Here is a 26,012-nt window from a genome sequence, read left to right as displayed (position 1 = left end):
TGCTGACATTTTCACTTGACGGATAGTGCTGCCCCGATCGTTTTCCGGCATGAGAAAGGCCGGGCCCATTGGGAAGCACTCTCAGATGACGGGGCCGCGGCAAACAGTGATGGCTGGGGATGGCTAACACGTCTGCAAAACCCATGGCCTTAAATGAGCAATATTTGCTTTTGGATCGGCATGAGACTTGTGGAACTTAAAGAAGAAAAAGAGGTTTTTTTTATATACTGACTTTCTCTATCACTTAAGGGAGAATCAAACCAGCTTACAATCACCTTCCCTTCCCCTCCCCACAACAGATACCCTGTGAGGTAGGTGGGGCTGAGAGAGTGTGACTAGCCCAAGGTCACCCAGCTGGCTTCATGTGTAGGAGTGGGGAAACCAACTCGGTTCACCAGATCAGAGTCCGTCTCTCATGTGGAGGAGTGGGGAATCAAACACGGTTCTCCAGATCAGAATCCACGGCTCCAAACCACCACTCTTAACCACTACATCACGCTCGTTCTCAAACTTGAAAGAGTTTCTGAGGCCTCATCTAGCTTTCTGAATGCAATCTTGGAGAGTCTTCGGGGCTCAGGTGTCAATCGGATACGGCTGCTGTCTCTCTGGATCAACCCTCCTAGAGACCTTTCCTGGGAATCCATCCCTATTGTTCCCTGTCCTGCTGATATTTGGATTACAGCCTTTTAGGATGCTTGGCCATGTACAGCCCAGCTCGGATCATGACCCACCATTCCTGCGCTGTGCTGTTTCAACCACTGTATTTGTTCCCCCTCCTGCCCTTGACACTGACCTTACATTTTCAAAGGCTCTACAAAAATTAATAATAAAGCCCCAGTAACTTCATCTTCATCTGTCTTCATATGTTATTATCAGGGTATATTATTATGTATTATTATGGTAAGACACTTCCCATTGATTGTCTTCATTGCCTATTGTTGCTCTGAATTATGGCGGGAGAAAAATTAAGAAAAACAAAACAAAAACAAAGCCAGCCTCTGTGCCAGTATGTACTTCATGGTAAAACAGAAAAATGACAATGGGTAGCTCCATTTTACCATAGAGTTTCTGGCAAATCCTAGAGACACCCATTGTCACTTCTGGGTTGTACCCTGAAGTGATGTAGTGATGTCAACGATGTTGCAAATGTCACATGCCCCTCCATGTCTCTGCTGCCAACACTTCCACTGGTTGCCTGGCTTGGTCTGGCAGCCCTAATTATTATCTCCCCCTTCTTCCACAATACTCAGGGTAGTATGCATGGCTCCCTCCTTTTAACTCCATAATAACCCTGGGAAGTAGGGTCAGGCTGAAAAAGAGTGACTGTCCCAAGGTCACCTGGTGAGTTGCATGGCAGAGTCAGTGGGTTTTTGGACCCAGATCTGTGGTTCAGTGGCATGCAGAAGGTGCCAGGTTCAGTCCCCCGGCATCTCCAGTTAAAGGGACTAGGCAAGTAGGTTATGTGAAATACCTCTGCCTGAGACCCCGGAGAGCTGCTGCCGGTCTGAGTAGGCAATACCGACTTTGATGGACCAAGGGTCTGATTCAGAATAAGGCAGCTTCATGTGTTTATCTTGCCATTCCTAATTCAACACTCTAGCCACTACACCACAGTATCTTTAAACTTCATAAATGGCTAGAGGCCTTTTGGTCAAGGGCCTTCCCCAGAATAATCAGCAAAACAAAACAAATCTTACTTTTTTCTTTCTCATTAATTAGTAGATTTCTCTTCCTTTATTTCACCACACTTCCACTCCTCTTTGATTGCCATGGTATCAAATGACCTTAACGGAAAAGAAATTGTACTATTTATGCGGAGAATCAGATTACACCCCCCCAGGTGTTAAAATCTTCAGTCATTAGAAGGCAAATAGAAAGGCCATTGAAATCCTTTTATTGATTTTAATTGGCTTTTGGATCAAGGCCTAGCTGGGGAGTGAAGGGTGATTAAATCCATAAATAGGACAGGCCTAATAGATCAATTAGGCTAATGCAGTTATTGCTCCTATAAATAAGAAGGAAAGAGGAGCAATTTCTTTGCACAAAATGAAGTAAAAGGAAAGGCCATTTCAGCAACAAGTGTGGAGGAAAACCATCTCTATTAAACCTGCAGAATGGGGAACGTTCAACTACACAATAAAAGGTACAACCTAAATAGACACTTATTGTTTGCGAAGCATGAACTAGGATTGCCCCCCTCCCCTGAAATTTGCTGCAGTCAGACTGGGGTGGCCACCGTCACTTCTCTCAACATTTCTGTTTATCTGGGGCGACCAAAATGGTCTGGATTATGCTATTCCTGTGTCACTGTCCCCAGAGAGTCCCCAGAATTATATCATTGACTACAGCTTGCCTCATATTGGCTCAAGTGTCAAGCACCGGCTTTGCATAAAAAGGTACCATGTTCCATCACTGGTTTCTCCAGTGAGAATTTTGTAGATAGCAGGTGTTTGCAAAGAGCTCCTGAAGATCAGCAGCCAGATAGAGTGTGCATGCAAGTGTGCTGCATGCACAAGATCCCAAGTTCAATCCCCGGTCTCTCCAGTTATGGGGACAGGTAGCAGATGCACAGGAAGATCTTTCTCTGCCTGAGCTCCCGGAGAATTGCCAGTTTGATTAAGCCATCCTGATCAAGGTGGACCAATAGTTGACTTAAAAGCAGAGACCTTCATAAATTAGACTGCTCCTGAAGGCAAGGCAAGGAGGAGGAGGAGTAGCAGGAGTAGCAGGCATCCATATAAAGTGGCCAGCACTGGGTTGGGAAATACCTGGAGACTTGGGGGATGGAGCCCAGGGAGGGCAGGGCTTGTGTTTAGCTGAACTTACTGCATTTGAAGGTGCCAGTCAGATGCCAGCTCAGCTGATCACACATCCTGTTCAGCTCATGCTGTATAGTCGTGAAACCTGCCGAACAGGTTTGCCTCAGGTTTTTGCAAAACTGCACATATGCAAAGATAGAGCCGATTGGCAGTCATTAGTGCCACTTGGGACTACTTAGATGAACACTGGAGGGTAGAATTTCATTCAAACAAAGCATTTATGAATGATGGATTTCTATGATTTGTAACTGATTTCATTGTCTACTTCAATGATTGCCTGTGGAGTGGCGTCATCACTCAGCAAGGATGGGGAGGATGGTGGTGGTAGAAATCAGTCAGGTTGTATGAGAACATGCATGCACAAAGAGCCAGCCGCACTGTACTGCTTGGTTAGGAAGGAATACAGCAGAGCAACCTGCGAAACCGCCATGGACAGGTTGGAAAACAATCAAACAGATCCTCGAAAAATCAGCTCCCAGTTTGTGACCAGTGAACGGAGTGACAGCTAAACCAGTGGGTGTTGGAGCATCCCTGCTCTTTTCCCCTTTGAATACCTGGCCATGCGCACTCTTAACAGTTGTTTCTAAGAGTGATTTTTTAAAAATCAATTTGTCCTTATTATAATAACATGTATTCATTCATGAAATGGAACCTGACCTGTCACCAATTAAGAGCATGTTATTTTTTTTACAACAGCAACAACATTTATAACGATCAAGAGATCAGCCAAAGCATGTTATTTTGAATGTCTTGGGGGGGGGGTTGAAATGTGTTCCAGGTGGGTGGGGCTCTGAATGGCCCCTCCCCAACTGCAGCCGTACATTCGTACATTATGGCCCCAGGGACCGATGAAGCTGCCGAAATTCGGTTCCCTGCTGGGTACCAGTGGAATAAAGCAATCCCACAACTTGGCTCAGCTTGGAACTCATTTCTGCCTTGGGGATGGATGGGTGAGGAAGAGCATTCATTTCTCCAGCGTGAGATGCTGCAGCTCTGGTCTGCCAGAAGCTAATTGCTCTCTGCCTTGGAACGCCCCCCCCCTCCGAGTTCCTAATTCTGGATCTGACGTATTTATTATGTTTTCTCTTCCCATTTCATTAATATCCTGCCCTGTCTTTATTGCTCTCAGTGGCTTGCAGTTCCCATTTGCAATGTTAGAAGAGAAAGAGACAGAGAAATGAGCTGTTTGGCCAAACTTTCCATAATCCGTACAGGGCTACGAAATGGCCAGACTGGGTCCCCATCCTGTTGGTATTTGCTAGGATTCCCAGGTCCCTCTTCACCACCTGTGGGAGGTTTTTGGGGCAGAGCCTGAGGAGGGCGGGGTTTGGGGAAGGGAGGGGCTTCAATGCCATAGAGTCCAATTGCCAAAGCGGCCATTTTCTCCAGGGGAACTGATCTCTATCAGCTGGAGATCAGTTGTAATAGCAGGAGCTCTCCAGTCCAGGCAACTCTAGTATTTGCATTTCCACTCCTGGAAGGGAGGGCTCACAAGCCCCCCACAAACAGCTTGGCCTGTGGGTGGCACCCACATGGGGAGGGGCTGTGGCTCAGTGGTAGAGCATCTGCTTGGCATACAAAAGGTCCCAGGTTCAATCCCCAGCATCTCCAGTTAAAGGGACTAGGCAAGTAGGTGATGTGAAAGACCTCAGCCTGAGACCCTGGAGAGCCACTGGCCATCTGAGTAGACAACACTGACTTTGATGGACTGAGAGTCTGATTCAGTACACGGCAGCTTCACATGTGACATGGCTGCTTGCTAGGAGAGGGTACAGGCTCCCAGCAGTGCCGCAGGGCGGGACCAGTCGGGCATCTTGCTCCCATGTATGGGGGGGGGGGGGAGCTGTGGCTCCCAGGTCACGAGGAATCCTCAAGCAGGCTCTCTCTCATCTTCCTTCCTCTTTTCTCAAATCCTAGGTCAGAGCCCCAGGGAATGGCCAAAGAGACTTCCCGACGCCACTATATCACACAACGTAAGTGTCACATCAAAAACAAACTGGCCGCTGTTTTAATCTCTTGCGTTCGGCCACTACAAAGAAAGCAGCGTGCTTCTGTCAGGAAATCTGTACGTTTGGATTTACAAGCCGGGGTTTGGCCACAGGGGCTGAATCCATCACACTAATAGACAAGCGGAGCCGACAAGCAGCATGGCGCAAGGGAGGACGCGAGCGGCAGCCTTCATGCTTGGCAGCGCCGGCGCCTCTCCCAAGGGTGCCACGAGGATTTGCACAGTCCAGCAGAGGAAGAGGCTGGCTTCTGCAAGAGCTCTGCTCCTCGGTGGGTGATCTGGAAGCCACAGCACCCTCTCCCCTGGTTTCTGCCTTTTCCCCTGCCCTGTCCCTCCTCTGAGAGGCTCAAACCTTACCACTTCTCATTTTCAACCATTGTAGCTATGGTGGGCTATGGCTAGCCCAGTCTGGTGAGTAGGGCTGCCAACCTCCAGGTGGTGGCTGAAGATCTCTTGCTATTACAATTGCTCTCCAGCAGATAGAGATCATTCCCCTGGAGAAAATGGCCACTTTGGCCATTGGACTCTATGACATTGAAGTCCCCTCCCCAAACCTCATCCACCTCAGGCTCCACCCCCAAAACCTCCCACCAGTGGCGAAGAGGGACCTGGCAACCCTACTAGTGAGTGATACAAAGCACATATTCTCAGAAAGCACAGCCTGAGCTTCACCCACCACATCCAGCATGGCGTTGTGGTTAAGAGCAGTCGACTCTAATCTGGAGAACCGGGTTTCACTCTGTGCTTCTCCAGATGAAAGGTGGAGTCTAATCTGGTGAACTGGGTTGGTTTCCCCAATTCCTACTCCTCCACATAAAGCCTGCGGGGTGATCTTGGGCTTGTCACAGATCTCTCCAAACTCTCTCAGCCCCACTTACCTCACAAGGTGTCTGTTGTGGGGAGAGAAAAGGAAGGTTATTGTAAGCCGCTTTGGGACTTCATAGAGGTAGAGAAAAGCAGGGTATAAAAACCAATTCTATTTCTTCACCATCCTTGGCACCCAACTTTACCAGACAGATACTGCATGAGCTCCTCATCTCACGCCAATGGTCACTGTGGGATAGCTGCAATGCGGTTTCTTCCATACTCTGGTCTCAGTTTCAGGGCAACAAACCAAAGAGGCCTGACTGAAGGTAGGACAAAGTCTTTCAGATACTTTTTGACCCCTGGAAGATTAGAGAGGTCAAACTGGTGGTGGTTCTGCAAGTTAGTAGTTAGACAGTCTCCCTTCTCAGCTCCCTTCCTGGATTCCATCTTGGCTTATTGGTACAGTGCCCACTTGAATACAGACTGTCCTGAGGTCAGCCCCATTAAAGGAATTCAGGTGGCACATGCTGAAGAAGACCCCTCTCTCCCTGAGCCCCTGGAGAACCACTACCAGTCCAAGAAGGCAGTTCTGAACTAGATGGGGACAATGGTCTTACTTGAGATGGAGCTAGCTTTGCATGTTGAAAGTCCTGGGTTTGATCCCCAGCATTTCCAGTCAAAAGATCTCAGGTGATGGGAAGGGATTTCATGTGTCCAAGGTCCCAGAGGGCTGCTGCCGGTCAGTAGGGTCACAGCAGCCCCATAGCTGACCCATCTGGAGATTTCTTGGCACGCGCGAAACTCCCCTTTGGCAAGCAAGCGATGAAAAATGATTTTGTTGTTTCCATCCTTTCTCCTTGCAACAGGCAGCGAGGGAGGGAAAACTGTAAAAAGATGCTGCCACATAAATTATTGATCCCAGGCAGAATTAAAATTAATATAGAATGAATATTTACTGCGGCAGATCAAATGCTTGGTGAGAGAACTTTAGTAGGAGATCAGTGAGATAATATGTGATGCAGTATACAAGCTCCCCTCCCCAAAATAGTCTGCACTTTAAACAAATGCAGAGTTCTGCTCCCAGTAGGGTTGCCAAATGCCAACCTCCAGGTACTAGCTGTAGATCTCCTGCTATTACAACTGGTCTCCAGCCAATAGAGATCAGTTTACTTGGAGAAAATGGCTGCTTCGGCAATTAGACTCTACGGCATTGAAGTTCCTCCCCTCCACAAATCCTGCCCTCCTCAGGCTCCACCCCCAAAATCTCCCACTGGTGGCGAAGAGGGACCTGGCAACCCTAGCTCCCAGCTAAGCCAGATTCTGAACCAGCAAAGCTGAACTGTATAAAAATGTACTAATGGAGGGCATTTCATTGGCATGCATTGGCTTATTCTGTATAATTCAATCCATGCCTGCTTGCCAGAGGATGAGCTGTGATTCAAGGAGTCCCTGGTTCTAATCTTGCCTGTGCTACTAGAGGGCCTTAGCTCCTCACGCTTTCTCAGCCCTAGCCTTTCCCCTGCAATTTGAGGATAATAATACTGGTCTACCTTACAAGGGTGTGGCACACATTATTGACATGATGTATGTAAATCATTATGAACACTGAAAATGCTATATAAGCATTTAGATTATTATTTAACCACCCTAACCGTATTAGATAGAAAATCAACATCTGACAAGATTCAGTTAATTGCCAGTTAGTTTAAAGGTGAACAACAGGTGGAAATCTCCCAGAATTACAGTTGGTCTCCAGCTGATAGTCCCCCCTAGGGTTGCCAACCTCCAGGTACTAGCTGGAGATCACCTGCTATTACAACTGATTTTCAGTCGATAGAGATCAGTTTCCCTGGAGAAAATGACCACTTTGGCAATTGGACTCTATGGCATTGAAGTCCCTCTCTTCTCCAAACCCCACCCTCCTCAGGTTCCATCCCAAAAACGTCCCACGGGTGGCGAAGAGGGACCTGGCAACCCTGGTCCCCCTGGAAAAAATAGTTTCTTTCAAGGGTGAACCACATGGCATTGTACCCCGTTGAGGGCCCTCTCCTCCCCAACCCCAAATCTCCAGCAATTTACCTATCTGGAGTTGGTAACCCTAAGTGCTACTGTACAGTCTTCACTATATCTACCTCTTGTTTAGTAAGCTGCACCAAGGCGAGTCCTTGAAAGCCATTATCGCCATCACCATAGGCTCAGAGGACTCAGGCCAGATCTTTCTAGCCTGGGCCCCTGATTGTCCCGAGAAACTTTCTCAAGAGGGTCAGTGAAGAATTCGTATCATCACCACCTGCTTATTTTTTGAACCTTCTTGAGGGCTTATCCTTTGGGGCTTCTAGATGGGCCATTCCTTTGTTAGGTTAATGGCTGAGAAGGATTTGCAATTTCCTAGATGGCTGCTAATTGTTCAGAGAAAGTCCCCTGATGTTCAAGTACCCATCTGGATAAGATGATCCCTCCCTGCTTTGGGTAGGGCTGTGTGTGTGTGTGTGTGTGTGTGTGTGTGTGTGTGAAGAAATACAAGTGTCTGGAAATGAGAGAGAGAAAAGCAGATAGTGTTGTGAATTGGCTGAAGATCCCAGGGGTGTGTGTGTGTGCGCATTGCAGGATCCCTGTCTGGGGATCAGATGTGTGGAAGTGAATCAGCTCCCCTGTGCCTCTTTGCTCACGATTCCCAAACTTCAGATGGACAAACACAAATGGTGGATAGTTTCAGAGGGTAGCCATGTTGATCTGCACTATAAGAGCTAGACTCAAGTCCAGTAGTACCTCAGAGACCAACAAGATTTTCAAGGTATAAACCTTTTAGATCCTGAAATCATGTTACTGGGAATAAAACCGGCAAATCTAGATAAGAACCACAGGGACCTATTCAGTTACATGATAACTGCTGCAAGAGTAGTCCTGGCAATGGTGTGGAAACAAGAAGATATTCCAGAATTGAAAAGATGGCAGGAAAAAAATGTCCAAATATGCTGTGATGGCTAAACTATCCAACTTGCTCAGAGGAAGATCGATGGATGAATTTCAAAAGAAATGGAAGTTTTATTACAACTCTGAACATCTGAAAGTGTAAAATAGGATATCTGCACTCAAAGTATAGTGTGTGTAGAGGGTAGATGATGATAGTTGAGCAAGAAATAAATGGGCGAAGTAGGTAACAGAAAATGGAGAAATTATCTATAGTAAAACCAATGTAGGGATAACAAGTATAATCAAGGATAGTAATAGTAGATATCGTTTATAATTTTATAACTTAGAGATCTGCTTAATCAGAAGATTGGTAAAATTAAAGAACATTTATATGACATATGTAACCTAGAGTAGTTCATCATTAAGTTAAATCTATTGTATGGCTTATATGAGTGTTTTCTGATTATTTACTGATTTATTTACAATTATTTACTGATTTCCCTGGAAGAACAACTAGACTGTATGTATGTGTCTGTAATTGTTTGAATTTTTTAATAAGAAATATATATATAAAAAGATTTTCGAGGTATAAACTTTTGAGAGTCCAAGCTGCCTTCGTCTGATGAAGGAAGCTTTGACTCTTGAAAGCTTATGCCCCCAAATCTTGTTGGTCTCTAAGGTGCTACTGGGTTTGACAAAAGATGGAGGAACGCAAAAGCTTGCCAATCCAACACTTAATTCCCCTGGATGGAGGAGAATCATGTCAAGTGAGAAACAAAAGTTTCATAATCAGTCTCCTAATATGAGTCAGTGAATCCTGCTAAGATAGTATGGAACTTGGGGGCATATGATGATAGAAAGCCATGAAGGCAATCTCTCATTGGCTGGAACCATGTCATGAAACTGTTCAAAAGCACTGGCTCCCCTTAGCACATTGCTGTTGTTCAAAAGACCACAGGCAAGCAAGATTCCCAAGGCAAACCAAACTTTGGTGACTGTCTAATAAGAGTCCCTTGCAGCCACACTGCAAATTGGGTGACTCTACCTCCAAAAATGCCCCCACAGGAGCTTCTAAAAAAATCCCCATGGACTATAATGGGTCTGATTTTTTTAGTAAACTCAGAAATAAGTCGAATACCCATATTTACTGGAATGGGTATTTGGCTTATTCTGGGTTTACCCAAAAAATCGGGCCCAATAAACGCGAACTCGAAATTTGCCGATTTTTTTTTTTTGCATGACCCACTGGTGGGAAATTGTGCAAGTTGCCTCTGAGTTGCCCCAGAGAACAATGCAAATAGGTTTTAACTCTCATTTTAACCCTTCTGCCTCTGGTTCTTATCAATGCTAGCCACAAATCTAGCTAGCAAGGTCTCATTTTGCATGAGCTGCTAAGCAGTTTGCTGAAGAACACCTTTTGGGGTTCCTTCCCTTCTAGCCAGCAGGCAACTGAGGTTGAGCCGAGACCTAACTTAACAGTTTTGAAATGGTCCAGAGAGGATGTTCTATGGACAGGGGTTGCCAGGCAACACGAAGAAGTGCTCCCCCACTACTTGTGAGGTGGCAGGCCTTTCAAATCGGAGGCTGTAAAATAACAGCAGAGAGAGGAAAGATGCAAAGCTGGATCTTTGCCAAAGAGGGCCTTGGGTCGTTTATATTATTAAACTTGCCTTTCAATTGCATGCCTCTCCTCTTCCTTCTTTTCAGTTTGGAGAAGGTTTTGTGCTGTCTTTCTTCATTGTTGCAATGGCATTAAGCAACAAACGGCATTTACAGCAACTCTGTTTTATAGGCTTTAGTTATTTTCCTGGTTATTTGAACGACGGTTCCTTATGCCTACTGATTTTTCATATATTTGAAGTCTTTTTTGGGGGGAGGGGGGACAAAACTGTTTATTGTTTTAAAGAGCGCTTTCATCCTGTCGTTTAGCTGCATGTAAGATGCCTTGGAGGGCTTTTATGGTGGAAGAGGAGGGGATAAATTCTACATTTAATAAATCCATGCTGGGGGCGGCCTGGTTATGACGCTTTCTGTGGAGGGTGGGGGTTGGTGCTAAAAGGGTTTGTGGGCAATCAGGAATAACTGGTCAGGCCACACATGAACATAGGGTTGCCAGGTTGCTTGAATTGGCAGGCAATTGCCCACCAATCCATCAGCTGCCTCGAAGTTGGAATAGCACACTAGTGTTTGGGGGGCTTGAGGTAGTCAAGCTGGAACGTGTCCAGAGAAGGGCAATAAAGATGGTGAGGGGTCTGGAAACCAAGTTCTATGAGGAAAGGTTGGAGAAGCTGGGTATGTTTAGCCTGGAGGGAAGAAGACTGAGAGGTGATACGATAACCATCTTCAAGTACTTGAAGGGCTGTCATATAGAGGATGGTGCTGAGTTGTTTTCTGTTGCCCCAGAAGGTCAAACCAGAAACAACAGGTTGAAATTAAATGAAAAGAGTTTCCGTCTACACATTAGGAAGAATTTTCCAACAGTTAGAGCGGTTCCTCAGTGGAACAGGCTTCCTTGGGAGGTGGTAAGCTCTCCTTCCCTGGAGGTTTTTAAGCAGAGGCTAGATGGCCATCTGTCAGCAATGCTGATTCTATGACCTTAGGCAGATCATGAGAGGGAGGGCATCTTGGCCATCTTCTGGGCATAGGGGTCACTGGGGGTGTGGGGGGGAGGTAGATGTGAATTTCCTGCATTGTACAGGGGGTTGGACTAGATGACCCTGGTGGTCCCTTCCAACTCTATGATTCTATGGGTGCTAAAGGGTCCTGTCATGATGCAATGCTTCTGAGGTAAACCTGGAAGTGATGTAATCATGTTACATGTGGCTGCTCACAGGATCATCACCCTAGACCTGCCCCAAAAGCCTGCTGGAGGAGAGGGGAAACTTGGCAACCCTACATGACCCCATGAAGCTGCCTTATACCGAATAGGGTTGCCAGGTCCCCCCTGGTGACCGGCTAAGGATGGGGGGGGGGGTAGGGTTGCAAGATCCAGGTTGGGAAACTTCTGGAGATTTAGGGGTGGAGCCTAGGGAGGACAGGGACTTCAATGGGGTACAATGCCATACAGTCCACCCTCCAAAGCAGCCATTTTCTCCAGGTGAACTGATGTCTGTAGTCTGGAGATGAGCTGTAATTTCAGGGGATCCCCAGATCCCACCTGTTGGCTGGTATACAGTTCAATCCTTTCCTGAGCTTCCCCTCCACTTCCTTCTTGAAGAAATATCAGACCTCAGGGTGACGGGGTTTTATCCTTTCCTTGCTCCAGAGCTTGGAAGGGGAAGTCAGTTCTCCTGCAGGAGCCAGGGGAAAATGTTTGCATGTGTATGTGTGTGTGGGTAGAGTAGCTGTGGCACCTGGTCACCCTGGATACCTCCTGGATCTTACAACACCCTGCTCTCAGTTGCCTGATCTCTCCTGTATTCAGAGTTCTTGCAAATATTTGTATCACTTAGCAGGGCTGAAGATCTGCTTGCGGGGGTAAAATCCCCCAGAGACTGAACCATCTGTTTATTTTCGGACACCTCCTAAAAAAGACAATTTCTCTTCCACCATCTTTCCACCTACATAAATATTGGCACTGTGCATACATCTACATAAATTAAAGACACCTACTTTTTCACATTAGCTTAGCATTCATTGTTCAGAGCAGGAGAGGAGAGAAAGAAAGGGAATGAGATGCAGAATCACATTGGCAAACGTAGATCAGCATTGCTCGGCCTGAAAAATGGGAAGCGGAGGGTAGACAGCTGTCATGGGGGGGGAGCGGGCCCCCACTATATATTTCATTCTAGCCCCCTTTGTGCTTCCCTTTCATGTTTTATGAGCGGGTGCAATTCATTTTCAACCCCCCCCAACCCCAACTCCCCCCCCCGATTTGCATTATACATGATGGCAGAGGGAGGAAGAAAGAGGGTCTCAGTTGTTGCTGTTTTTTTTAAAATATAAAGCCTTCCATTAATCAAAGTTAATTGTAATCAGCTGCTGGGCCCCATAAATAATCAACCATGTCACTGAGATACGGCATGAATCCGCCCAAATTATGCTAATGAAGATGATTAGTTTTTTATGAAATCTAAATTTCAGGACAGCAAAGCAATCAGCAGGAAAAAAAATCCATTTCTGCAGGGCTCTGGTGTGCGGGCGTCCAGGGGGCAGAAGGTGAACCTATTAAACATTAAAAATCGGAGCGTTTCAAAGGAAAATTAAATGCACCGGAGCCTGGTGCTCTGCTTGGGAGACTCCCATTGATGTTTTTGCCAGCGTGCTTTTGAAAACTAAGAATGATTAGCAATGAGGATGTTGTACAAGTAGATATAAACACTGAACGTTCCAAGGCATGCATTTATAGTGGATTGCTTTACCCTTGATGAGGATACCCTTGAGACTCCTTCCTTCATGCGCATTTGTGATTAGGGGTGTACACTTCCAAAATTGTTATGCTAATTTCAGATCTGGATTTAGGGGAGGATATGCTTTTCCTTATCCAAAGTTTTGAGACTCTCCTTACCATACCAGGATTTTTTTTTAAATTACCTTTATCAGCCCCCAAAATTTAGGACCATTTTTCAAATCTCACCCCCCACCACCAAAGCACCAGAAACAAGAAAGGAGGGATGGAGAGAGAGGTAACTGTCCCTGCCAGACAGATGTTAGTTGGCATCCCCTTCCCTTTAAAATCTAAAGGAACAAGAAGCCCCGCTTTACAGCTGACAAATAGTTTGAAGGCCAGATCTAACCACAGGCAAGAATTAAGGTTTGGAGGAATTTCTCAGCAAATGTGTTCGGCACTTGAACTTACCTTGTCAGACACTTGGGAATCAGTCTGTGAGCAAATCAGGGATATTTTCAGATTACATCAGAACAACTCCAGTACCTGAGAATAAGTCTGCAGCTGCCTGTTGGTTAGAATCCTACTCATAGTTTAAGCAAAGACTTTTGATCTCTGCATTGCAAAAAGCCAAAGTACTTACAGTATTTCTGCAAAAGCAATGATTTAACTAAGCACTATACCACACAGGCTCTCAGAGCTGTTAATTTAATTATGTGCTTTGTTCCACTTTATCTTTGTCTGGTTTAACTGGAAACACTTCTCAAATAAATGCTGGAATTAGGTTGTGCCCAGTTTACTCCAGTTTTCAGAATCCTTCCATTCATTTTCATCTTTCCGCCTTGTAACATGAGTGTTGAGCACATGTGTATTGATTAAAAAAGAAATCTTGATGTATGCTGACATCATAGATTCTTATGGATGAACTCATGCATTTCTGTGCCTTGGTGAATACTACTCTAAAAGAATCTTCATGCAAACAGAAGTAGGATTGCTTTTTTCGCCGTGTTTTATAAATGTGCACATGCACATTAGTAACAAAAAGAGGGATCAAGATGCAAGTGAACGGAAGCAGCTAAAAGGTGCAGAAAAGTAGCTTTGCACTCTGATCTGTTGGGATATTTGGTTAATATAGCAAAGTTTGCCCAGTCATAGAAGAGTGATATTGAGTGCAGCAAATAAATCTCCCAAGGAGTATATTGCAAAAAAGTAAACCTTACATTTATTCAAGTAGATTCTTTTCAGATTAAAGTTGCAGTTGAAAGGAGAGAGAGTAGCCTAATCTAAAGAGTACTTTCCTAATCACAAGTGGCCAGCTGATCCGGCATCATGTATATGGAAGTAAGGGGCTGTGGCTTAGTGGTAGAGCTTCTGCTTGGCATGCAGAAGGTCCCAGATTCAATCCCCGGCATCTCCAGTTAAAAGGACTAGGCAAATAGGTGATGTGAAAGACCTCTGCCTGAGACCCTGGAGAGCCGCTGCTGGTCTGAGGAGACAATAATGACTTGGATGGACTAAGGGTCTGATTCAGTATAAGGCAGCTTCATATGTTCATGAGAGACATGTGGATACATGTAACTCCATGGAGAGTAGGGAAAACAATGGACCCAGAGAGAGAGGAAGGGTCAGAGGGCAGATTCCAAGTTAACACAAAGAGGGACATCTCATTCAAGGAGAGAACACTTAAAGGCCATTCCTGAAAGGGGGGGTGAAGCTCCTTAGGAGTTGGCATGACCCTGAGCCAGTGTAGGTGCTACCTTATCACAGAATAATAATCAAGTTGGAATGTTTGATTCCAGTATGAAAATGAGCCCAAGCCACTCAGAATTCCAAAATCCGGGGAGGAAATTGGCTCAGGACTCTTTTGGAGATATCTTTACTTACATTGCCAGAAAAATTGCTTCTTCCTCCCTCCACAACCTATCACTAGGGTTGCCAGCTCCAGGTTGGGAAATACCTGGATATTTTTGAGGCGGAGCCTGAGGAGGGTGGGGTTTGGGGAGGTACTTCAATGCTATAGAGTCCAATTGCCAAAGCAGCCATTTCCTCCAGCGGGACTGATCTCTGTTGCCTGGAGATCATTTGTAAGTAGGGTTGCCAGGTCCCTCTTCACCACCGGTGGGAGGTTTATGGGGCAGAGCCTGAGGAGGATGGGGTTTGGGAAGGGGGGGACTTTAATGCCATAAAGTCCAATTGACAAAGCGGCCATTTTCTCCAGGGGAACTGATCTTTATTGTCTGGAGATCAGTTGTAATAGCAGGAGATCTCCAGCTACTACCTGGAGGTTGGCAACCGTCTTTGGAAGAGTGGGAGATCTCCAGCTAGTACCTGGAGATTGGCAACCCTGCTTATCACCCATCACTGCACAAAACTCATTTAGCACAACAGGAAGGAAAAGTCAAAATCCTATGAAAAAATGTACAGATTAGAATATGCTGAGAGAGAGAGAGAGAGAGAGAGAGGAGGACAAGGATGACAAGAAAAAAGATCTAGACAACCAATTGCTCAGAAAAATGAACCTTTGAAGCTCAGAGCTGCTGAAGTCCCAGTTCTGATTGAATAGACTTGTTAATAATAATAAAAAAAAATACATTTGGGGAGGGAAAGGAGGGGAAAAAAACAGAAATGAAAGAGAACGCAAATCCTTTCAAATAAGATTTTGGTCCTGCTTTAAATCCGCAGCTTTATTTATAAGTTACCATGTCCTGAAATGAGATAGACCAAAATAATCCCTGCAAGGGCGCTGCAGGGGAGCCGGCCCAGGAGGATGCTTGTTGTCCTCATTCTGAGAGCACGAGGAATGAGCGTGAGTTCCACGGGGTCCCAAGTGATGCCGTCTCTGCCCAGCAACTTCCCTGTGACTTCTACACATGTGCCACAAGGAATCCATACTGGCAGAGCTCTGCCATCTCTGACTCGCTGAAGAGCAAATGTATAGGGTTGCCAGGTCCCTCTTTGCCTCCAGCGGGAGGTTTTGGGGGCGGAGCCTGAGGAGGGCAGGGTTTGGGGAGGGGAGGGACTTACAGTCCAATGGCCAAAGCAGCTACTTCGGCCACTGGACTCTGTGGCATTGAAGTTCCTCCCCTCCCCAGACCCTGCCATCCTCAGGCTCTGCCCCCAAAATCTCCAGGTATTTCTCAACCTGGAGCTGGCAACCCTAAGCACGTTCTATGTAACCAGGAGCTGCTATGATTAATAGGTTTGCCAGCTCTATGTTTAGGTAGGGTTGCCAGGTCCCTTTTCGCCACCGGCGGGAGGTTTTTGGGGTGGACCCTGAGGAGGGCGGGGTTTTGGGAGAGGGACTTCAACGCCATAGAGTCCAATTGCCAAAGCGGCCATTTTCTCCAGGGGAACTGATCTCTATCAGCTAGAGGTCAGTTGTAATAGCAGGAGATCCCCCACTATTACAAGTGTTCTCCAGCCAACAAAGATCAGTTCACCTGGAGAAAATAGCCGCTTTGGCAATTGGCCTCTATGACATTGAAGTCCCGCCTCCAGTTTGCAAATGGCAAGTCTAATATAGGAACATATTGGAACAATTGTGGCACTACTGTGTAAAACTAAAAAAAGAAAAGAAAAGAAAGAAAGGTAAGTATTGCAAGGGGAGAGAAGGCGGCATGGTCTAGCCTGATCTCATAGGATTTCAGGAGTTAAGCATGGTTGATACTTGGGAGAGAGGCCACCAAGGAAGGTTCTGCAGAGGAAAGCAATGGCAAACCACCTCTGCTTACTCACTTGCCTTGAAAGCCCCGTAGGGTCACCCTACGTCTGCTGTGAGTTGATGGCACTTTACACATACAAACATTGCAAGATGGGACATCTTCCATGCAGCTGAGATTGCAAAATGAGTTTGGAGGCCTTGTTCCAGGTTGCAGTTCTGCTCTGCTACTGAGAACTGGGCTTTCTCAGTGGCAGTGTGGTGTAGTGGTTAAGAGCTGCAGACTCTAATTGGGAGAACTGGGTTTGATTCCCCACTCTTCCACATAAAGCTAGGTGACCTTGGGCTAGTCACGGCTCTCTTCTTCTTCTTCTTCTTCTTCTTCTTCTTCTTCTTCTTCTTCTTCTTCTTCTTCTTCTTCTTCTTCTTCTTCTTCTTCTTCTTCTTCTTCTTCTTTTCTTCTTCTTGATGCTCTTTTTGTTAGCATTCCACACAGAATGTTTGTTTCGGCTGCCCTTTGGAAACTGAGGGGTTTTTTTTTTAATTGTATCATTGATTCTGCTGTCCCTTTATCCTCACTAGATTTATGGCTCTGTTGATTTGCTATTGTTGTGGTTTTATCGTGCCCAGCTAGTCTTAATATTTTTATTTGATGATTAAACACTGCTTTGACTTTTTTCCTTTTTACAAAAAAAGAGAAAAGGATAAAGACACTGTAAATAAATCAAATGATAAATAAAAAATGACTGTTTGTTTGTGCGGATTGGGCTTCTGCTCTCCAAAATAGTCAGTTCGCCTCAGTGCAGTTCGCATACAGCCACTCTGAATGGATACTCTACACTGATGTGCATGCACGCGCGCACACACACACACACAGCGAGTGATTGAATCTTCTAATCATGACCCCTCTCCCCCTCTCTCTCCCTTCTGTGTCCTTCAGAGTCGAGGGTGCCGGATCTCTGAGGAGCGACAGACTCCCACTCTTTGGCTTCTGCCTATCATCTGCATCCCACTTCAGCGTTATTTGCAGAATGGGGTTAATGAATTGGAGGCTGTATCTCTGGGAGTATGACAAAAACGCCTGAGGGTACTTCAGCAGTTGGAGAAAAACCGTCCTTAGTGGCCTGATGGGTACCACACCCCGCCATGATTTCTCCACAGTGCAAGAAAGCTCTGTAAAACTAGGAGAGGGCCGTAGCTCAGTGATAGAGCATCTGCTTGGCATGCAGAAGGTCCCAGGTTCAATCCCTGGCATCACCAGTTAAAGGGACTGGGCAAGTAGGTGATGTGAAAGACCTCTGCCTGAGACCTTGGATAGCCGCTGCCAGTCTGAGTAGACAATACTGACTTGGATGGACCAAGGGTCTGATTCAGTATAAGGCAGTTTCATGTGTTCATGTGTAAGCATGACAGACCCCTCCCCATTCTGTGGTGCCAAAAATGATCCATAGAGAATAATTTGCTCCTTTTAAAAGTAGGGGGACATCATTACTAGGGTTGCCAGGTCCCTCTTTGCCACCGGTGGGAGATTTTTGGGGTGTAGCCTGAAGAGGGTGGGGTTTGGGGAGGGGAGGGACTTCAATGCCATAGGGGCCAATTGCCAAAGTGGCCATTTTCTCCAGATGAGCTGATCTCCATCAGCTGGAGAACAATTGTAATAGAAGGAGATCTCCAGCTAGTATCTTGAAGTTGGCAACCCTACTCACAGGTCTTTTATGCATGGCTGTTTCCTTCACAGTCACCTTCCTCACACACACACACACACAAACACACAACTTCATGTCTTTGTGTTGATTATGAAGACACACAATAGCAAACCACCTCAGAACATCTCTTACCCTGAGAACCCCGCAAGGTCACCTGCCCCCAATCCCATTAGAAGGCATTTGCCATATACCAGCTCATCCCCCTTCTGAATAACGTAAGGGCAGCTGGTCACCACTGTAGAACAAACAGGAATTGGGGGGATCCCTCCCTTCATATGGGCATGGAAGAGGAGCCTTCCTTTCGGCTTTCTCCACAGTGTCCATAGGGTTGCCAGGTCCCTCTTTGCCACTGGCAGGAGGTTTTGGGGGCAGAGCCTGAGGAGGGCGGGGTTTGGGGAGGGGAGGGACTTCAATGCCATAGAGTCCAATTGCCAAAGCGGTCATTTTCTCCAGGTGAACTGATCTCTAACAGCTGAAGATCAGTTGCAATAGCAGGAGATCTTCAGCCACCACCTGGAAGTTGGCAACTCTATCTGGAGATCACCTGTAATAGTGGGAGATCTCTAGGTGTGACCTGGAGGTTTGCTCTCCTTCTAACTTCCCCTCTTCCATGAGGATGACAGATACCCTAGGGACTATATTTCCCATAGTTCCTTGTGCTTTTCTTGCTGCCCGAAAACTGTCAGGGGGGAGAGAAGGAGGGGGAGGCATGCAAAGATGCTATCTAGTTGGCTGGTGGGCGTTGCCACCAAAGCTGTAGCAAAATACGAGGCGTTTGTGAGAGGGGAGGAAGAGAGAGGGAGGAGTGGAGTTCTTCTGCGGCTCAGATATACAATTAGAGCCACCGATGCCTGTCATAACAGTCACCTTTACACTGAAGACAGGCATGATAAGCCCCCATGCTTCATATTCTGAGCATAGAGAACATTTCCTTTGGCAGCATCATTACCAAAATGATGTGTACGCTATGCAATTACTTCCAAATAAACTACCACTCAAATAAATTGATCTATTTAAAATCATGCCAGAGTATCGCTGCAATACAAAACTCATTTTTTTATTTTATTTTTGCGGGGAGGGGGATAAATCGATCCTGTGGGATGCTGAGAAGATGGACAAAGGTGGGAAACAGACACCCCCATAGTGGATTCTGTGAAGATGATGTGGCTCTCTGAAAAGTCAAATTGGCTACCTGAGAAGAAGGCAAGACTCCGGAGTACGGTTAGAATCATAGAATCATAGAGTTGGAAGGGACCACCAGGGTCATCGAGTCCAACCCCCTGCACAATGCAGGAATTTGCACAATGCAGGAACCTGCACAATGCAGGTTGCCAGGTCACTCTTTGTAACCAGCTGTTCTCTCCCTTGGATATCTTCCTAGCCCTGGGGATCATGTCAATGCAAGGACTCTAGAGTAGGGTTGCCAACCTCCAGGTACTAGCTGGAGATCTCCTGCTATTACAACTGATCTCCAGCCGATAGAGATCAGTTCACCAGAAGAAAATAGCCACTTTGGCAACTGGACTCTATGGCATTGAAGTCCCTCCCCTCTCCATACCCCGCCCTCCTCAGGCACTGCCCCAAAAACCTCCCAATGGTGGCAAAGAGGGACCTGGCAACCTTAGAGATTGGACTCTATGGCATTGAAGTCCCTCCCCTCCCCAAACGCCATCCTCCTCAGGCTCCACTCCAAAAACCTCCCGCCAATAGCGAAGAGGGACCTGGCAACCATAGTAGGGGAGGGACCTCAGTGGGGTACAATGGCTTGCAGTCCACCCTCCAAAGCTGCCATTTTCTCCAGGGGAACTGATCTCTGTTGTCTGGAGATTACTTGTAATTCGTGGAGATCTGCAGGCCCCACCTGAAGGTTGGCAACTCTATCAAGGGAAGCATTTAAACCAAGGGTATTAAACTCAATTGTTACGAGGGCCGGATAATGCAGAAATGCCACTTGGTTGGGCTGGGCCATGCCTCACCAGCCCAGATCGACATGGGGTGGTGGTGGCTGCCATGGCTGGCTCGTGAGCCGGATAAGAGCTCTCAAGGGGCCGGATCCAGTCCATGGGCCATATGTGTTTGTCACTCCTGATTTCTCCCTCTCCCATAATGCTAGAACACGGGGTCATCTTCTGAAACTGGAGGGTGAGAGATAAAAGGAAGTATTTTTTCACACAACGCATAGTTAAATTGTGGAACTCCTTGCCCCAAAATGTGGTGATGGCTGCCAACTTGGAAGGCTTTAAGAGGGCAGTGGACATGTTCATGGAGGAAAGGGGTATTCATGGCTACTAGTTAAAATGGATACTAGTCATGATGCAGACCTATTCTCTCTAGTATCAGAGGAGCATGCCTATTATTTTGGGTGCGGTGGAACACAGGCAGGATAGTGCTGCTGCACTCGTGTTGTTAGTGGCTTCCTAGAGGCACCTGGTTGGTCACTGTGTGAACAGACTGCTGGACTTGATGGCCCTTGGTCTGATCCAGCAGGGCTTTTCTTATGTTCTTACTATAACAGCCTTCACTTTCATTCTGCACTGGTGCATTCCAGAATTTTACATTCTCAGTCTACCACTGCATTCTGCATATTGTCTAGGGTGGCTGAGAGTTGCACTCTGCACGTGCTCGGGGGCACTTCCACCTGACCATAAGGTGTCTGCCCCCGATATAAGCCTGGCCTTCAATGCAAAGCCCTGCTAAGGCCTGGAATAATTTTATTTCTGCCTGGGGATTATAGAGATTAGGTGGGGCCAATGATCTGGAAAAGCACCTTCTTTTGAAGGCAAGATTGGCCAGTGGTTTAGTTCGAATGGGGAGAAGGAAAAATAGTGCAGAAGAAAATTGCCAAGCTGGGAGTGCAGATTTCGTAGCTCCTGCATTCTCAAAAAAGGTGCTGAGCCTAATTCCTTCTTAATGAAGCATTTTACAATGGTGATGAGGAATCGTCCTGGTGGAACGCCAGCGCTGGGGCAGGGACGGCAGGACACACCTGCTCTGCAGTGAAAAAAGCAAGGCAAAGAAGAGATGAGCCACGAAGCCACAAAGGGAAATAAAACGCTCCATTTTGCCTAGAGCGACTTTCATCCGGCACACATCTATCACTTTTTACGCCTCCTCTTCTTCTCCCATCCAGGTATATAACTCTCCCAGCCTCCATTCTATCCTCACCACGACCCTGCAAGGTAGGTTAGGCTGAGAGACAGTGAGGGGCCCAAGGTCACTCACTCAACTGCATGGCTGAGTGTGGATTGAAGCCTGGGTCTCCCTTGTAGTCTGACTAGCGTTGCCAACCTCCAGGTACTAACTGGGGATTACCCAATATTACAACTGACCTCCAGCTGGTAGAGATCAGTTCACCTGGAGATAATGGCCGCATTGGCAATTGGACTCGATGGCATTGAAGTCCTTCCCCTCCCCAAATCCCGCCCTCCTCAGGCTCCGCCCCCAAAGCCTGCAGGTATTTCCCAACTTGGAGCTGCCAACCCTGTCTGATGCTGAAAGCACTATACCACCCTGGGTCGCCAAGCACAAGCCCCTGAGAAAACGGGGGTTTTCAGAAACCCTCCTTGCTTATGGAGGCGTTTTCTGTGTCTCTCTGCTTACGTTCATCAGGGCTGGTGGAAAGTACTTGTACTTTTCAGGAACATTTTATGGCAGTGTCAAAAAACCACTTACTTTTTCTGGACACTTTTTATTGGCATGGTTTGTGCAAATATCTCCTATTCATTTGCTTTCAGAGATGTTCTCATTTATCCTGATCTGACCGGCTACATAGTGTACCGATATCCCGTTCACTGTGTGATCTTTGGTTGGCTGGGGTCAGTCGTGTGACTAATCCTGGACGTTATGCCTCACTATCAATTGACTTCATTTGAAGAAGAAGAGTTGGTTCTTATAGCCGTCTTCTCTCTACCAGAAGAAGTCTCAAAGGGGCTTACAATTACATCCTCTCCCCACAACAGGCACCTTGTGAGGTAGGTGGGGCTGAGAGAGTTCAGAGAGAACCATGACTAGCCCAAGGTCACCCAACAGGCTTCATGTGGAGGAGTGGGGAATCAAACCTGGCTCTCCAGATTAGAGTCTGCCGCTCTTTATTTCCCCCAACAAAGGAAAACAAAACTGTAGACAACATGGAATAAAGATGATATTCCTACTCTTCATGCTTCTTCTGGTGCATCCAAACTCCACTCAAGGTTGTTCAAAATCACAATCACCTCCACTGAATATCTTCCTTTATAAAAATCCCCACCACTTTTGGGGACCGGGAAGCCTTAACCTCCAGAAAGGTTCTTTTGCTACAGGGTCCATTTCTTTCCAATAAAAGTTTGCTGATGTCCCCAGGGGAGCATACAAGAAAACAGAAATTGAACGAAGGTTAAAATGCTGATCCTGAGCTACTGATATCCCTTAGGAGCTTTGCAAAACATCCACTTGGAACGAGTCCCATCTGGATAACCAGGAGAAAAGCTCACAGTGCCAAGATTCAAGGGGAATAAAAACCTTGAAAAGTTAGTGGATGTTATTCTCTTCCTCACACCAAGTATTGTTCCTTCCCCATATTAACTCCATCCCTGTAACATCAAGTAAGAATCTGGACCTTCCAGGGACAAACTGTGGACAGGGACAAACTGCGGTGAACATCTAGATGAAATGAGATACTGTGTGTTGCATCCAGTGGTTGATTTCCGCTAACAAAAGGGGGAGGTGACTGGAATTTGCATGCAAAGTTAGACTACCAGAGAATAAGGTTGCCTAACTCCAGGTGGTGGCTGGAGATCTCCTGCTATTATAGCTGATCTCCAGGCGACAGAGATCAGTTCACCTGGAGAAAATGGACGCTTTGGAAGGTGGCATTGGAGTCCCTTCCCTCTCCAAGCCCCGCCCTCCTCAGGCTCCACCCCCAAAATCTCCAGGTGTTTCCCAACCAGGAGCTGGCAAACCTATGCTTAGGAGCATCAGGGCTGCCAACTAGGGTTGCCAACCTCCAGGTACTAGCTGGAGATCTCCTGCTATTACAACTGAACTCCATTATACTGCACTGAAGCCATTCCTCTCCCTACATCCGGCCCTACAATGGCTCCGGCCCCAAAATCGCCAGGTATTTCCCAACCCCGAACTGGCAACACTACCAGAGAGCCACTGCCCAGGTGGGAATTGCACGGTTATGCCAATGCAGCAGGTATATCAGCATTATGTACATGGGAGCACAGTTCAAAAGAAGTGCTGGATATGTGCAAAGGCATGGGTGGATTAGTTCTTCTTGCCCACCAGTGCCACATTTAAATCATGTCCAGAAGGCAAATTGACATGTTAGGCACTGTATTCAACAAACCCCATTTTTAAAAAGCTGCTCAGATCAGGGCTTATTTTAGGATTGCCAACCTCCACATGGTGGCTAGAGATCTCCCACTATTACAACTGATCTCCAGACTACAGAGATCAGTTTCACCTGGACAAAATGGCTGCTTTGGAAGGTGGCGGGGCTGTGGCTCAGTGGAATAGCCTCTGCTTGGCATGCAGAAGGTCCCAGATTCAATCCTGAGCACTTCCAGTTAAAAGGACTAGGTGATGTAAAAGACCTCTCCCTCAGACCCTGGAGAACTGCTGCTAGTCTTAGTAGACAATACTGTCCTCAATGGACCAAGGGTCCGATTCACAGGGTTGCCAGGTCCCACTGCACCACCGGCGAGAGGTTTTCAGGGTGGAGCCTGAGGAGGGCAGGGTTTGGGGAGGGACTTCAATGCCATAGAGTCCAGCTAGTACCTGGAGGTTGGAAACCCTACCAAACCCTGCCCTCCTCAGGCTTCACCCCCAAAAGTCCCACCTGAAGGCTGACATCCCTAGAACTCTGGTAACTCTTCAGGCTACATGCCAGCCTTTGAGTCTCTTGGTTTAAACTCCTGGGTCTCTGACAAAGGTGTTTTATGCATGGTCACTTTAACCTCCTTTATTCCCCGTTTCAGCAAGGATCAAATTTTTCAGAATGCACGACATCTCATTCCTTGAAAGCTCAACGCTGTTTTGACACAAAACGAACCCGGCTTTTCCCATGCCTCTTCTGGCCCGAATTAAACCGTTCGTCCTGGCTCATTCCAGAGTCACAGAGCGTGCATACCCTGTTTTTGGGTTGAGCTCCCCCACACCACCACACCCTATCCTTTACCAACCCCCTCTTCAAAGCAGCATGCAGATAGTTAAACAATGGAAAACAGAAGATTGGCTTCTCTCCCAGCCAATCACAAAGCAGTGTGTAAAGAGGCGGGGGTTCAAGTGCTTCCTGCTACCTCGGAGCTCTTTCTAAGCAAAAGAAAGGCTTTTTTAAAACGAGGCTTGGATTTCTCTCCCCCTTCTTTAAGATTGCTCTGTTTTTTGTTCTTAAAATGCTTTTTTATGTGGCAGTTGAGCTTGGGGAGAAGGAAATCTTCTCTCACTAGGAGCACTGCGAGGTAAGCCAATTACAGAGCAGCATTTAAAGGGGTTGGACTTGATTTAAGCTTGGGAGACTGCTTTTCTGTATTCATGGTTCTATTAGCACACAGTTTCGTCCCTGATCATTCAAGCCAATGCATACAGTTTCCCCAACCCGGGTTATTTTAATGTGCGATGAACCCGGGTCCAAGCAGGGAGATCCAGTCCATGCATAAAAGACCAAAGACTCAGTGCAGCTTAATAGAAAGGAAGGCATTCAAAACTCACACCTCCCAATTTTAGAAAAGGGGAGTCGCCTTCAGATGAATCTCTACTTTCTCCCAATCCATTAACAGATTGTGAGGTCAATGGAATCCCTCACTGCTGAATTAATTCTTGTTCCCTGGATTTTATCTGTGTCATGCTGGCTAAAATGTATTCCTCAGAAGAGAGCCGAGCCTTCGTTCGAAAGCTGCAAATGTCAGTGAAGCCGTCACCTCCTCGATTTGCCTGTTCCAGTAATGAATTACCCTCACCGCTAACAATTAAATGTCTTATCTCTAATTTGAGTTTGTTCAGGAATTAATTTCTTTTTATGCCTTCTCCTGTGAGATTAAACAGCCTTCTCTTTAATATCCCCTCACCAAACATGTCTTTCACTGCTGGGCCAGACCTCTGTTGATTCGAGAGCTACGGGGGGGGGGGGGCTCATTGTGTCCCTTCCCCTTAAGGAGACATTGTGAGGGCAGGAAAACACCCCAGTTAACACCTATCTATAATTAGTGTTTACTTTTGAGCCAACACTACCAGCATTAAGCTAGGAGAGCCCGTGGGGCCGCTGGTCATTGGTATGTATGTATATGTGGTTCTTTATTAATAATAATTTTCTTAATTGGAATTTGGATACAATATGGTTCTGCTGGATATATTTATTTATTACAGAGGTCGTTGTACCCTTATGAAAATTGATTAATCAACTGAAGAAGTTGAGGTCGTTGTACCCTTATGAAAATTGATTAATCAACTGAAGAAGCTCTTTCCAGGCGAAACACACTCAAATCCGGAGGTGTTGTCTTGGATTTGTTGGACTTTGGACCTTGATGAACACTGTTATTATTGCAAGTTTCATACCAGATGGTTTCTGGATCTTCCCGGAACCAGTTCATTTTCTCTCAAGAGGACTCAGTATTGGACTTTGATTTGAACTCGAATTGTACATTTTGGACTCTATTTCATTTTGATGTTTATAATACTTTTATTTTTCATTGGTGGGGTAACCTGTGACACATAAGTTGTGACTGTTTTGATTATATCATTGACAAATGTACAGAATAGTACACCAATACTGAATTATTTTTGAGTAATCATT

This window comes from Euleptes europaea, chromosome 14, assembly GCF_029931775.1.
Source record: "Euleptes europaea isolate rEulEur1 chromosome 14, rEulEur1.hap1, whole genome shotgun sequence".
Taxonomy (NCBI): domain Eukaryota; kingdom Metazoa; phylum Chordata; class Lepidosauria; order Squamata; family Sphaerodactylidae; genus Euleptes; species Euleptes europaea.
This window is presented reverse-complemented; position numbering follows the sequence as displayed.